Raw genomic sequence first — 13,566 nt, forward strand, 5'->3', positions numbered from 1 at the left:
ACAAAAGTTGTTTCAGAATGTGAACAAAAAGGGGTCAAGAAATAGGAAAGAGAAAATAAAAGGTTCTGGGTATGGAAATATATTTAATAAAAGGGAAAAGGAAATGTTTCTGGGTAAGAAAGTGCTTGTGTGATGAAATAAATGAGAGTCTAAGTAAGTGCTAAGAAAGTCTATGTAAGTAAAGGACAAGTTTCAACAAGTTTGCATGTAACTAAGTTGGTTGTATGTATGTGAAACATTTAAAGCTATTTAAGGTTTTTCCTAAGGTGAAATACTAATGTTCTAATACAAACCAAAGTTTAATCTATATGGTAAAATGACATGGTAAAATAACAAGGATTTCTTAGAAACACTAATTTACTCTTAACTTTGTGTCTATTAAGTTTTATTCTTTAGAACAATTAGTCTTAAAAATAGGGGTTTATACAATTATGGTTAAACAATGTTTCAGAAACGTGATTAAGTTAAACATATTATATATATATGTTTATTGTATATATATATATATATAATATACAAGACATAATGCAATATATGTTATATTTATTACATAGTTTCTCTTAATGATCTGGATCTCTCATTTTGACCAAGAACACCTGCTGGAATTGATCAACTATATCACGGCCATGTTCTCCAAATTTTTGATCTCTTATGTTCTTTTTTTCCTTACAGTTAATGCCTTTCAGGTTGAGGCTGCCCCAGACACCACTCACATTTCCTCCAAAGCAGGAACAAGAGGGAGGATAAGGGTGGTAACAACCAAATTTACCCTTACATTTTGAAAACAAGGCTTTTAGTAGAAACCACTGAAAAGCTTCTTCCCAAGTCTCATTGGCCAGCACATTAATTGTAAGAGAGGCTGGGAATTAGGAGCAGAATTGTTGTAATCAGCCTAAAGTTAGAAACAGTCCTGATTCATGATCTGTCAATTAACAAGGAAAAGGGACAGGGGGTATAGATAGGTTACTAAGAACATCTGCTATAAGGACATTGAGTGTATTGTCCCCAGATTTTCATGATTCATGAAGAAAAGTGAAAGAAAAAATTGAATATTTTAATTTTCATCCCTTCAGAAAATAGAGGAATCTAAAGTTTTACATAAGATCCAGACTTATCTTGAAAATGTGGAACTGATATGTAATTAATACTATATAATCTCAATAGCAATTCAAATTCAAGTGTATCTGGAGTACTCCAAATTAGTACTTGAAAATAGTTATCATATTAAATAACCAAGATTTTAAAAAAAACTCTCTAAATACTGATTTGTCCTTTTCCAACTTTTATAGTAATTGAGAGTAAAAGTTAATGAAGCAGTTCTTTGCTTTCTTATAGTTTGAATCTAATAAAATGGTTTCAGCAGAAGAGGCCATGAAGCACGCATACTTTCAAAGTCTGGGCTCAAGAATACATGCTTTACCAGAAAGTAAGAAAATTCAAAGTTTTTCCCCTTTCATATTAATTTGTCTAATGTTGGGGAATGAGATGGATTAGAGGTTTAGAAAGAGATGGTTGCTGATTATAAATCAGACACATTGGTCATTTTTGAAGGTAGATCAAAATTTCTTGAAGGAGCCCCACTGCACAGTTTTTCAAATCAATCAATTTTCCCTTTTGTATAAGTGTTTTAATATATATTTTTTCACCACTCTAAGAAACTGTAAGAAACCCATAATACTTAAGTATGGGTCATCACTCTTACTCTATTTAATTTGAAATATACCTTCTGTGATGGCATCTGTTGGCCTAATATAACTTCAATTCAGTATTAAAAGTGGACTTTTACAAAGATTAATGAGACACAGTTGAAACATAAGATAGTTTCCTTGTGGAAGAAACTTACCTTAATATTATAAAGATGATTTTCCTTTCTGGGGGTCACTCTGACTTTACAATTCCTATGAAATGGGTCAGTGTATTATTAGAGCCATTAAAATGATACATTTCCCATGTGATAAGTAACTTTTCAATTTTACTTCTGACATTCTTTTTTTTTTTTTTAAATTAGCCCAGTATTTTACTCTAAAATGGAGTAAGGTAAGTGAGGGATTAGGAAAATATTTGAGAACTGAGCTATGAAAAGCTTTCATTTATTTCCCATTCTCATTTACTAGACAATAGTCATTCATTGAGATTTACATAGCAATCATCAACAAGCAAATTGAGTAAGAAATACTTTAGACTTTTTACTTAGCACTTAACAGGATATTTTTTAACATAAGTCTACCTTCTGAGAGATTGTAAATGAGAAATGAATTATAGGTGCTTGTTAAAAAGTTTATATTTCATTATTAATACCGAATTTCAGTTTGAGGTAGTAGCAGCTACCCTGTTTCATGTTCCTCACTAAAAATCTGAAGGTAGTTTGAGGACCTGATACCTTTATGCCATCATGAGATAGTGATAAAGTACAGAGAGAATAAGAACCTGGTAATGCATTTGATGAGGTCTCCCAAACCAGTAAGTTCTGAAACAAATAGCATGTGTTTTTATCCTCAGGGAAACACCTGCTTGCACAGTGCTTTAAAGCAGAGTTTAGGGAAGGGTTCTGAAAAGGGATTACTTCCTTTCATTTCCTCCTGAAAATGGACAAAAAAAGGCAAAATCTTTGAGTAGGGCTATATAGATTTATAAGTGCAGTATAAATGTTTATGTTGGATCACTATATACTTTTTAAATGCTCTTCTGTAGTTGGATTGTATATGTTTGTAATAATGTTAACCTTCACCTAATGACTTTTTGTCGGGGTTTTCAGGACCCCCAGCCTTGGGCATGGTCAAGATGGCGCCTGACGCTGAGCCAAAAGCGGCCAGCTATACAGTAAACAACCAGCGAATTCCAATGATTGGCTAGTTAACGATGTGACTAGAGCATGCCCCCCTCGTGTACCTATCCTATGCTTGCAGCTGTCCGCGTTTACCTCGTGTACTCTCCCCTGATTGGTTGAAGTGTATATAAGCCTGGTGGGTGGGAGAGTAGAGAGGATAGAAGCGGAAGAAGCTGGCGGCGGAGGTTGAAGCTGAGCTGGAAGCTGGGAGTGCGCGGAAGCTGGAAGAAGCTGAGAGAAGGGAAGCTGGGAGTGCGCGGAAGCTGGAAGAAGCTGAGAGAAGAGAAGCTGGGAGTGCGCGGAAGCTGGGAGAAGCTGAGAGAAGAGAAACTGGGAGTGCGTGGAAGCTAGGAGTAAGAGAAGTGTAGGAGAGGGACTGTGCATAATAAACTTCCAAAGCTTCAGACGTTTGTCGTTTCTCTCTCTGCGGGCAGAGGGAGCGCGAAAACTTTTGTCTGTGCATTTTGGGCATGTCAGTATTCAGTTTGAAAGAGATTCAGTTGTAAAAGAACCTAGGTTTTGAAATTCTTCTTACCCAGGACAGGTGTGTTTGTCATGAACCATTTCACATGTTGGTCATGAATTTTTGTGTGGAACCAAGCTTTTGGTTTATAAATTGATGAGTAAAATTATCAATGTAAAAGTCAGCAAACAGGGTGGGCATTTTGGCTCTGTGATAGAGTATTTGCCTAGCACCTGTAACAATTTATTTTCAAATGTTTGTTATAAAATGTATGGCTAGCAGATCTCTGTGACCCTTTCTGGCACAGTCAAGGTACTGAACCTGTCAGTCTGTGTCTCCATTTCTCCATTATTTTCTCCTGCCTCTCCTCCCCTACATACACACCAGTCTTCCTATATCAGACACAGATGGAGATGGTTTTGAACTCACCCATGAAAGCCAGAGCTAGGTCAGCCTGAAAGTGACATTGGGTAGAATAGTAACCTTTGTCACCAAACTTGGCAGTTCACATTCTCTTTTACCAAAAATGTAGCCCGAAGGAAGAACAGTGGTTCAGGTTCTTTCCTTCTCCATCACTTCTCCCTTCTCAGTACAGAGCAATTAATAGAATTTAAGATTCAAAAGATCAAGGGACCATTTTTCAAATCCATTCCACACTCCAAAATTCAATCTCAATAATTATATGTACTTCTTTATATAGCTGCATTTAAAGTTTTTTTTTTTTTTTTGAGTGCCATACTTAAGGGTAGGTAACAAGATACATTTCCAAACTTGTTTCTGTATGGAAAAAGTCAAGTTTGGGTTATTCCAGGTAAATGGAAGAAAACCAACATATCTTTCTCTAAATACCTTTTATCACAAAGTATTTATTTCACAAAAATAATACCAGTACAAATGGTACATATATGAAAGTTAATGAATATTTGCAATCACAGAAAAGACATGCACAGAGACCAATGTTCAGGTTTATAGTTCTAAAAATCTTCAGCCATAGCACTTTAACACTGATGAAGCAAACATTAACAGAATGTGGGGGGGATTGCTGCCCTTTGGAACCTATTTTGACTAAAGTACTTATTTTAAGAACACAAACAGCATGAGTCATTGCTCTGAGCATTATTTTCCATTTCTACAGTTGACTCTGCATAAAACATTTTGATCAATCAAAAATTTTATTCTTTCATTTCTAGTAAGTGGAACTAGAGTGCAGTTAAAGTATTTTGAGGAGAAAAAATACCAAGAATATGGTATCTGGTCATTTGAGTATTTCCAATCAGCATTTAGTTTTAAAAGTATATTAAATTTTTTTTTTGTTGAAATTCTTGCCCGTTGCCTTAGTTTAGTTTCTCTATAATCTTCTTGCATTTTTAATGTGTTCTTTTGTCCTACAGTTTTTTTTAATTGAGTTATTAATGAACATCTATCTTATTTGGTTATATGTGGTGCTGAACTCAGTGCCTCACACATGCTAAGCAAGTGTTCTATCACTGAGCTATTATAACCCCAGTCCTTATCCTACAATTTTTAGTTTTGGACCAGTAGTAGGCCTTGGGGAAATGAAATTTAATCACCCATCTCTTTTCTACCTTCAATGAGTTCAGTGGCCCAAGACAACTCTCAGCTTTTTCTGCAAACCTGTCCTGATCTAAAAACGTGGAGGAAAGCATACTCAAAGGCCCCTTTCAGCTCTTCTAGCTCACACATTTCACTTTTAGTAATTGTCACTGCACTGAACCAGCTCCTTTTATTTTAGTAAAGACTTAACCTATGAGTGAGTACCACTGTGTCTGTTTGTGAATTTTGGAGCTAGTCCCATTACTTTGCAATTACAGCTTACTGGAGTGTTTAAAATTTTTCCCTAAAGCCTGTGTCTCCACACAACAGAGAGAAGCTTGATTCCAATTAAAAATATGAATTTCTAACTAAACCTAATTTTAGTTTTTGAAAATTCAAGAAACATGTTTTCATAAAGTTCACTTTTTAGCCTTTTCATAATCCCTGCAACTTAATGCCTGGTTTAGATCAGCTAGTCACATTTCAAGTAGGTTTCTAAAAATTTGTAGTTAAGAATTAAAGTTAACCTAATCTTAAATGAGCATTTTCTATTCATTGATCTACTTTGGAACATTTCTGCTTCATGTATAGGTTTGGTGCCACTGAAATGATGCCTACTGATTTTTCTTTTTTTTTTTTAAGAACAGAAAATGTTTCTTTTATCACTATTCCAAACTACACTACAAAAAAGAATTTCTTTGGTGTATCTGCAGGTAGTTCTACAGTGATGTGATTCCTGAAGACTTTTTTGCCAGGTTTTCTTCCATTGTCACCATCAATTTAGTAAAATATAAAGCAGTTTATCATTTCTGTTTCCACAAGCAATGCCTTCATTACTTAGTTCAATATTTGTTTTACAGTACAGTTTTTTTTTTTTTTTTTTTTTTTGTGGTACTGGGGATCAAACCCAGGGACTTGTGCTTGCAAGGCAAACACTTTACTGACTGAGCTATCTCCCCAGTTCTACAGTACATTTTTTGATTCATCAAAAATTGTGACTATCCTCACAAAAGGGCTAAAAAATGCTTCTTTGTTGTTTGAGTTCAACACCAGTGGGCTTTCAAAATATTAGATTTTTAAATATTAATTATATTTTCAGGTATTTAGAGAAACATCTCCTATTGATACAGTAAATATATCAGTTGAATGTGATTTTTCTCTAGGAACAATCAGGGCTAATCTTTTGAAATGAGAATATGCTCACCTAAAAAGTATAGCAGTCTGATGCTATGGACTAGTGACTTTTCATTTCAGATTTATGTTAGGGAGAAGAAAAGATATGAATATCTAAGTGGCTTCAAAGTTTAAAAAAATGCTCTTTAGAACATTTTCTTTTATGAATGTTTATTGTTTAATTATGGCTTAGTTTACTCATAAAAATGTTACTTGGACATCACATTTATGTAATTGCAATTGAAAAGAGATCCTAAGGCAATTCTTATACAATTGAAATCTAAAATGAAAAAGTGATATGAATATGCATTCATATTTTGCCTACTTGAAAAAATTATGAAACTTTACTAGAGAGTTTTTGATGTAAATTTTTGTCTTCCAAATATTTTCTCTTAATACTAAAAATATATAAACATTTACCTAAAACTGAATGCAAAGGAAGGCACAGTTGGTTTTACTTTGTATACATGCACAATTTAGCATATACAGGATTAAAGATAAAAAATGTTCACATCCTTAGTAGTTACAATGAAAACCATTAAGAAAAGTTCTTCACTGACAAGTGTTCAATGCTTAAGAGCTAAGAGCATATAAAAACAAAAACATTAAAATTTACTTAATGTAACAGATTTTCATACATACTTGAATATATAAAAAAAGTTTTTAAAACATTAACATAAATGTAGACTATCCATGTTATGAAAATGCAAACTGAATGGACAGGGGGTTTAACAATGTCCTTCTTTTGACACAGGTAAACTAGTCCAGGGGGACAAATTAGATCAGTTAATGAGTCCTTAATTGCAGCCAGATATTTTCAGGATTTCTGAGAGCTCAAAGAAAGCAATATTGGAGAAGCAACTCTGTCCACACTGGGGATTGGCACTAGCTTGTGGCTGTTAAGCAGTATGGGGAACTTCAGGGGGCAAAAAAATTAAAATAATTATTACAAATTCACTGGGAAAAATGGGGTTCCTTACATTCCCAATCAGACCACAGCAGTTTGATTCTCTTATCATCCCTGTGATGAATCAATTGCCAATCCATTTTATAGAATAATTTACAGATGGCAATTGCAAGATTACCTAGAGAAAAGAAAAAAGTCCATAAAATGTCCTTAATTGTTCTATATGAAAGGCTACTAGAAAAGAGTATGTAATTTACATGTTGTTAAAGCATATTCAAATACTATTTTTAAAAGGTTCTAGGCTACTAGGAATGCTGATCTGCTTTAAATATTGAGGAAAAAATTAAATCAGACTCTATAAATCTGTAAGTTCTAATACTATATTTTGGAATTTGTCATCAGTTTTCCAGATCACTTCAAAGATGTTTCTCAGTAAACTAAAAATGTGGATTGTTTATCTTGAAATATTTAGAAGAAGTATCTCTTGTAGAGTTGAAAAACTATTTTTAAATATTTTTATTGTTTTTATTTAGTTATACATGACAGCAGAATGCATTGAGATTCATTGTGTACAATTAGTTTTTTTTATTTTAGTTGTCAATAGACCTTTATTTGTTTATATGTGGTGCTGAGAATTGAAACTAGTGCCTCACATATGCTAGACAAGACCTCTACAACTGAGTTCTAAACCCCAGCACCTTAAAAAAATTTTCATTGATAATATCAAATTTATTAGAATGATGACTCGTAAGAAAATAAAACTTAGTTTGTACTAATTTCTGTATCACTAGCAACTAAGATAATAAATGGCAGGATAACAAGATATATGTTTTGGTGACAAGTGTCAAGTCTGAAGCAAATCCATCATCTGTTCTCCCAACTGAATAAGCTGAAGAAAAGTCCTACTTTTAATACCTGACCGTCTGCACCTAGATATTTTATTGCCTAGATGATATGTGTCAAAATGATTTCCTATGCTGTCTTGTAGCTGAATTCCTATTTAGCCCAGAGTATGTTTAAATATTAAACTTCACTAAATATCAAACTATAGAGCCTGGCACCTGTTAGAAGTACAATAAATATTTGTAGAACAAGTAAATATATTTTTGCACTTTCAGACCATTCCAGTAACTTATTTACATAACTTATTACATCTGTGCTTTCTTACTTATTAAGGACTGCCATTTCATTTGATATCTAGGGACTACAAAGTAAGTTTAATTATCTCCATTTTACAAATGAGAAGACAATTAAAGTTTGGATTACATAAAGGTCACAGCTAATAAACAGAAACACCTAATTTTAAGCTCTGACTGGAATTTATCTGTACTAAATTTCCCATCTTCTAACTTTATTAGAGGTAAAGCGGTGTCTTAATTACTGGTTCAGTTTATTCAAAGGTTATTGGTATATTTAAGGTTCCCCCTCTTTCCAGGTGCTTTAAAATTTTATTTTTTTCTAAAATGTTATCCACTTCAACTGCTTTTCAAATTCTTCACATATACCTTACACTCTTTTATTTATGCTCATAGCCACTATTCTCATTGATTTGGAGGGAACAATGGAGGAGAGAAGGTCTTGGATTTTCATTGTTAGGGGTATTTAATCTTTTGTTTGGGGCTTCTGTCCACCTTGTTGATATTTTCAAAAGAATCCCCTTTGGTTTTATTAGTCTTATCTGCTGTTTTAAAGAAATCGCTGACTTCTGCCCCTAATTATTTATTTCTGTACACTCAATTGTCACAGTTCTTGATTAGCATGACTTTGACATGTTTCTTAGTCCTTATTATTGGCTCTTTACTACAGTCCCCCACTTTTCCTTCACATAATGTGTATTTCATGGAAATGGGGGTACTAAAAGCACAAATTATGTTAAATGAAAGACATCCAACAGGTGGTCCAGAATGTAGCTAATGTTGGGACACATGTCTGGCAGAAGCCACCAGCAAAGCTGCAGTCCAGTGCTCCAGGTCAGACCCTATTTGTCCATGGACTTTATTCCCTCCCATTTCCTATCCTTCATCATCTAATCTATAGAGTAGGGATGGGCAGATCAACCCTGTAGCATCAGAAGGGTGTTTGAGATAGCCAGCCTAAGATTACCTGGGCAACTTTAAGAAACCAAAAGGAAAATCCGCTGGATAGAAAGGAACATCAGTTTCTGCCTGAAGGCAGTGTGTTGTGTGTGGGGGAAGAAGTGGGGGATAGGAGGCAGAGAAGGGGGATCACAGTTCTTTTTATGCTGCAGCATAGGCCAGACTCCTGTTCTCAGTCTACTTTTCTCCCTAGCCATATCTAGACCTGACAACCATTTCCATTTTAGATATCCCCAGCCAATACTTCTTTTCCAAGAAAGATTTTCTTCACTGGTGCTCTAAGTCAGTGAGAGTAGTTGTTAAGAATACAAACTAAATTTGAACCAGGTTATGCCACTTACTAGTGTGTGATCTTGGGTAAACTTGGCAATATCTCTGTGCCTTAGTTTCCTCAACTTTAAAATAGAACTACTGGTAGCATTAAATAAAAAATCATTATGAGTGGCCCAGACTGGCACATGGGAAGCCATCAATTCATGTTAGCTATTGTTACTAAAATATTGCCAGTCTTCTCATCACTCAAGTTGCCTCTTCCTCATTTTTACTACCTACTTACTCCTCAAACCAAACTCAAGTTCTTCTCAATCTTGCTTCTGAAAGTCTTCCAAATTGATTCCTATCTCCACTGTTCCTTCAGAATTTGAAGTAGTATAATAATTTTCTTCTATCTTACTGTTCCTTCCACTTTCTACTGAGTTTTTCCTTCACATGGATATCACTCTTGAAGTTGTAACAACACATTAAGGTGAAACTATTCAAGGACCATGCCTACTTTTCAGAATTTATCTATCACCAGTTCTCTTCCTGAATTTGCTTTCCCTATCCAAACTATGCAGATCTATTAAATTCTAAACTATGCTTTGCTCTCTATCAGAATCCTGTCCCTTCTCCCAGCTCATCTCAGGCAGCACTGCTTCCTCAGAATCTGTCCAGTCCCTGAATTCAAAGAATCCCTCAGTTCCTATGCACTTTGTTTACTCTCCTGTTAATTCACATGTTGTATATCTCTTACAGTCCTTTCTTCAGAGCATTGCAGATATATGCTGGCTTAGATTCATCAAATTAAATATTTCAGCACACAGTCTCAAATGCAAATTTAACTAGCTCTACCGGGTTCCAACATGCATCTGCACATACTGGATGCATTTCAAATTTGATAAAAATCTATTTAAAATGTTGGAGTGGAACAGACATGTAAACTCAAAATGCCAAATTATCCAATTGTAAAAGACATTTAACTTTATTTTTAAATCTGGATCCTTGACATTCAACACTTAGCACAGTGTCTTTGGCATCTATTTCTTTACTAAAATATATCTCAGTTTGAAAGCCTACATCTGGCAGAACAGCTAGTGCCTTTTATCCTTATTTGGAACTATAGCCTGCTATAATGATTGTATATGAATGAAAAATTAATGTACGTGAATGGTCATGTGCAGAATCTCCTCAGCTCTGTCAGCTGTCCCACTCAGGCTTCCAGCCTACCTTTGCAAAGATCACAAAAGGAAACCTACCAGCATCACTTAAAGTTTGTTGTAGACTGTGTCTATTTTTTTCCTTTGCCAGTACATTAATAGCATATGTAAAGAGGTTTGCTGCTTTTAAAGGAGATTACTTTTATAAGTTTAGAGGGGGCATAATCATAATCTGAACAGTGAAAATTCATCAATTACAATATCTCCTTTCAGAAAATCTTCCTCATGTTTTCTTGTTGATAATTTTAAAAATTGCTATGTTCAACTATCCTTTTCAATGGAAAAGTAATAATATTTAACAGGTGCAAAATTGTTTTCCCCTAGCTTCATGATCCACCCAAAAAAGATGTTCCAAGGCCATATAACCCATCAGTCATCCAGACTGTGTATATTAATTTTTTTTTTGGTGGGGGCTGCCTTTTGAATGACACCAAGAGAAAACCCATGTCTAATTTGGTGAAATTACAACTGAAACTCTCAATTAGCCTCTAAATGCAGTAATAAAGACAGGTACAGTGGAACTTGGCTGTAATCCTAGTAACTCAGGGCTGGGACAAGAGGATCACAAGTTTAAGGCCAGTCTTAGCAACTAAACAAGACACTGTCTCAAAAAGGGCTGAGGATGTGGCTCAGTGGTAGAGCACACCTAGGCCAATCACCAGTTCCACCCTTCACCACACACAATGCAATTTATTCTGCAGTTTTCTAAATGTAAAGTAGAAACCACTGCCCTTCAGTGGTTCTCAAAGTATCACCCCTGAACCAAGAGAATTATTAGGCACATGAATGAAATGTTTATGTCAGATCCTATCTAAGACCTAAGGACTCAGCAATCTTTATTTTAATACACCATCCAGGTGACTGAATGCTAATCTTCAGATCCCCTGGGTATATACATCCCAACTCCCAGAGATTCTGATAATGTAGAGAAAAACATGGACATGGAAAATATTTATTGTTGGGAATACTGGACAAGAAAATTAGCATAGTTCCAGTCATTCCCCAAGGATTTCCTCAGATGTCACCAAGCGATATTTCAATCAGGTGGCAGAATTCCCAATAAGGAGGGAAAAGAGAGGTCATTCATTATTTACAAATACTTGCTAAATTCCACAAAAGCTCTGGGTACTGCCCCCAGGAGCTCACTGTAGCCACATAAGTCCTTTGTGCTCTACTCATTCCCAGAATTCTCCCATTCAAACGTTGAGCCTTTCACACAATGAGGCCTTTTATCTCCTCACCAAAGATTAGGATGCCCAGGCTAAATATTTTTTAAAGTACTAGATGTATTCATTGCTAATTTTACTTAAAATTACTAGGTTTTGCTTCTTTTCCTAAATTAAAATGGATAAAAATCAATGTGTTGCAGTGTGTGATCAAAGCTTGATTTCATGTGATAGGAATAAGAGCCAGGGGAAAAAAAAGAAACCCAATTGCTCACAGGACATAGTCACATCATGGTAGCCTACCCCAAATCCAATAGTAAGCCAGAGAAGTGAAATAGCAATTAAAATCTCTTTAGCTTACCATTCTTCCAATGAGACCCTAAATCTCATCATATATATCATACATCTGGTACAGAGATAGTACTTATCATATGTAATTTTGACAAGCAAAATGACCAACTCAAAGAATAAAGAGACTTGATTTTTTTAACACCTTTTGTTGCCATCTCTTTATGAATTCTTTGGCATCTTATCATTTAGAAAGTCTCTGATAATCACTGACATCATTTTTTTACCAGTTAACTAGCTAGATGCTGAGAAACACCATTGGGAACAGGATACAATTCCAGTCTTGAGGGCCCACAGTCTACTGAAGTTTGCCAGATAAACAGGCAAAATGCTAAGTGATAAATGGTATGGGAGCCAAAAAACTGCAACTAGCTTGAAATAAACCACACTGGGGTCACAGGATGCAAAGTGGATGAAACAACTCTAGGTTAGGTAGGGGGAGTTTGCACTGTGTCTACCCCTGCTTCATTTCTGTCCCTAGGATCTGTCCTACATATACTCACATATCCAAATGATAAAATGTGAGTGTGTAACAATGTTTTAGTATCAAAGAAAAAAATCACCAATATCCACATGTTAGAAAGTTATACTACTGCTGTATTCTAGCATGTAAGTGAATAATAAATAATGCTCTCTTCTTGCACAGAGTTCTGTAAGATAAGCAACTAAATCTTCATTTTTTTATTTTTATAGACTGCATTTTAATTCATTGTAGAGAAATGGGGTATGACTTTTTATTTCTTTGGCTGTGCACTCTGTAGATTCATACCATTCATGTAATCATACACGTACATAACATAATGATGTCTGTTTCATTTCAACAACTTTCATACCCCTGCCCCCTCCACCCTCACATTTCCCTCTATGTAATCTAGTGTTCCTCCATTCTTATCTCATCCCCCTCACCTCTATTATGTATCATCATCCACTTATAAGAGAAAACATTCAGCCTTTGGTTTTTTGGGATTGGCATATTTCACTTAGCATTATATACTCCAATTCCATCCATTTATCTGCAAATGCCATAATATTATTCTTTATGGCTAAATATTATTCCATTGTGTATTTATACCACAGTTTCTTTATTCATTCAGCTGTTGAGGGGCATGTAGTTTGGTTCCACAATCTAGCTATTGTGTATTGAGCTGCTATAAACATTGATGTGACTGTGTAACTGGAGTATGCTTATTTGAAGTCCTTTGGGTATAAATGAGGTGTAGGATACCTGAGTCAAAAGGTGGGTCTATTCCAAGTATTCTGAGGTATCAATCTCCATATTACTTTCTAGAGTGACTGCACCAATTTGTAACTCCAGCAGTAATGTATGAGTGTGCCTTTTCCCCCACATCCACACCAACATCTATTATTGTTTGATCTTGATAATAGTCATTCTAATTGGAATAAGATGAAATCTTACAGCTGTTTTAATTTGCATTTCTCTAATTACTAGAGGTGTTGAACACTTTTTCTTCTATTTATTAATTACCTGAATATCTTCTTCTTTAAAGTATCTGTCCAGCTCCTTGGCCTATTAATTGATTGGGTTCTTTGTATTTT

This window comes from Sciurus carolinensis, unplaced genomic scaffold (genome assembly GCF_902686445.1).
Source record: "Sciurus carolinensis unplaced genomic scaffold, mSciCar1.2, whole genome shotgun sequence".
In the NCBI taxonomy this organism is placed as follows: Eukaryota; Metazoa; Chordata; class Mammalia; order Rodentia; family Sciuridae; genus Sciurus; species Sciurus carolinensis.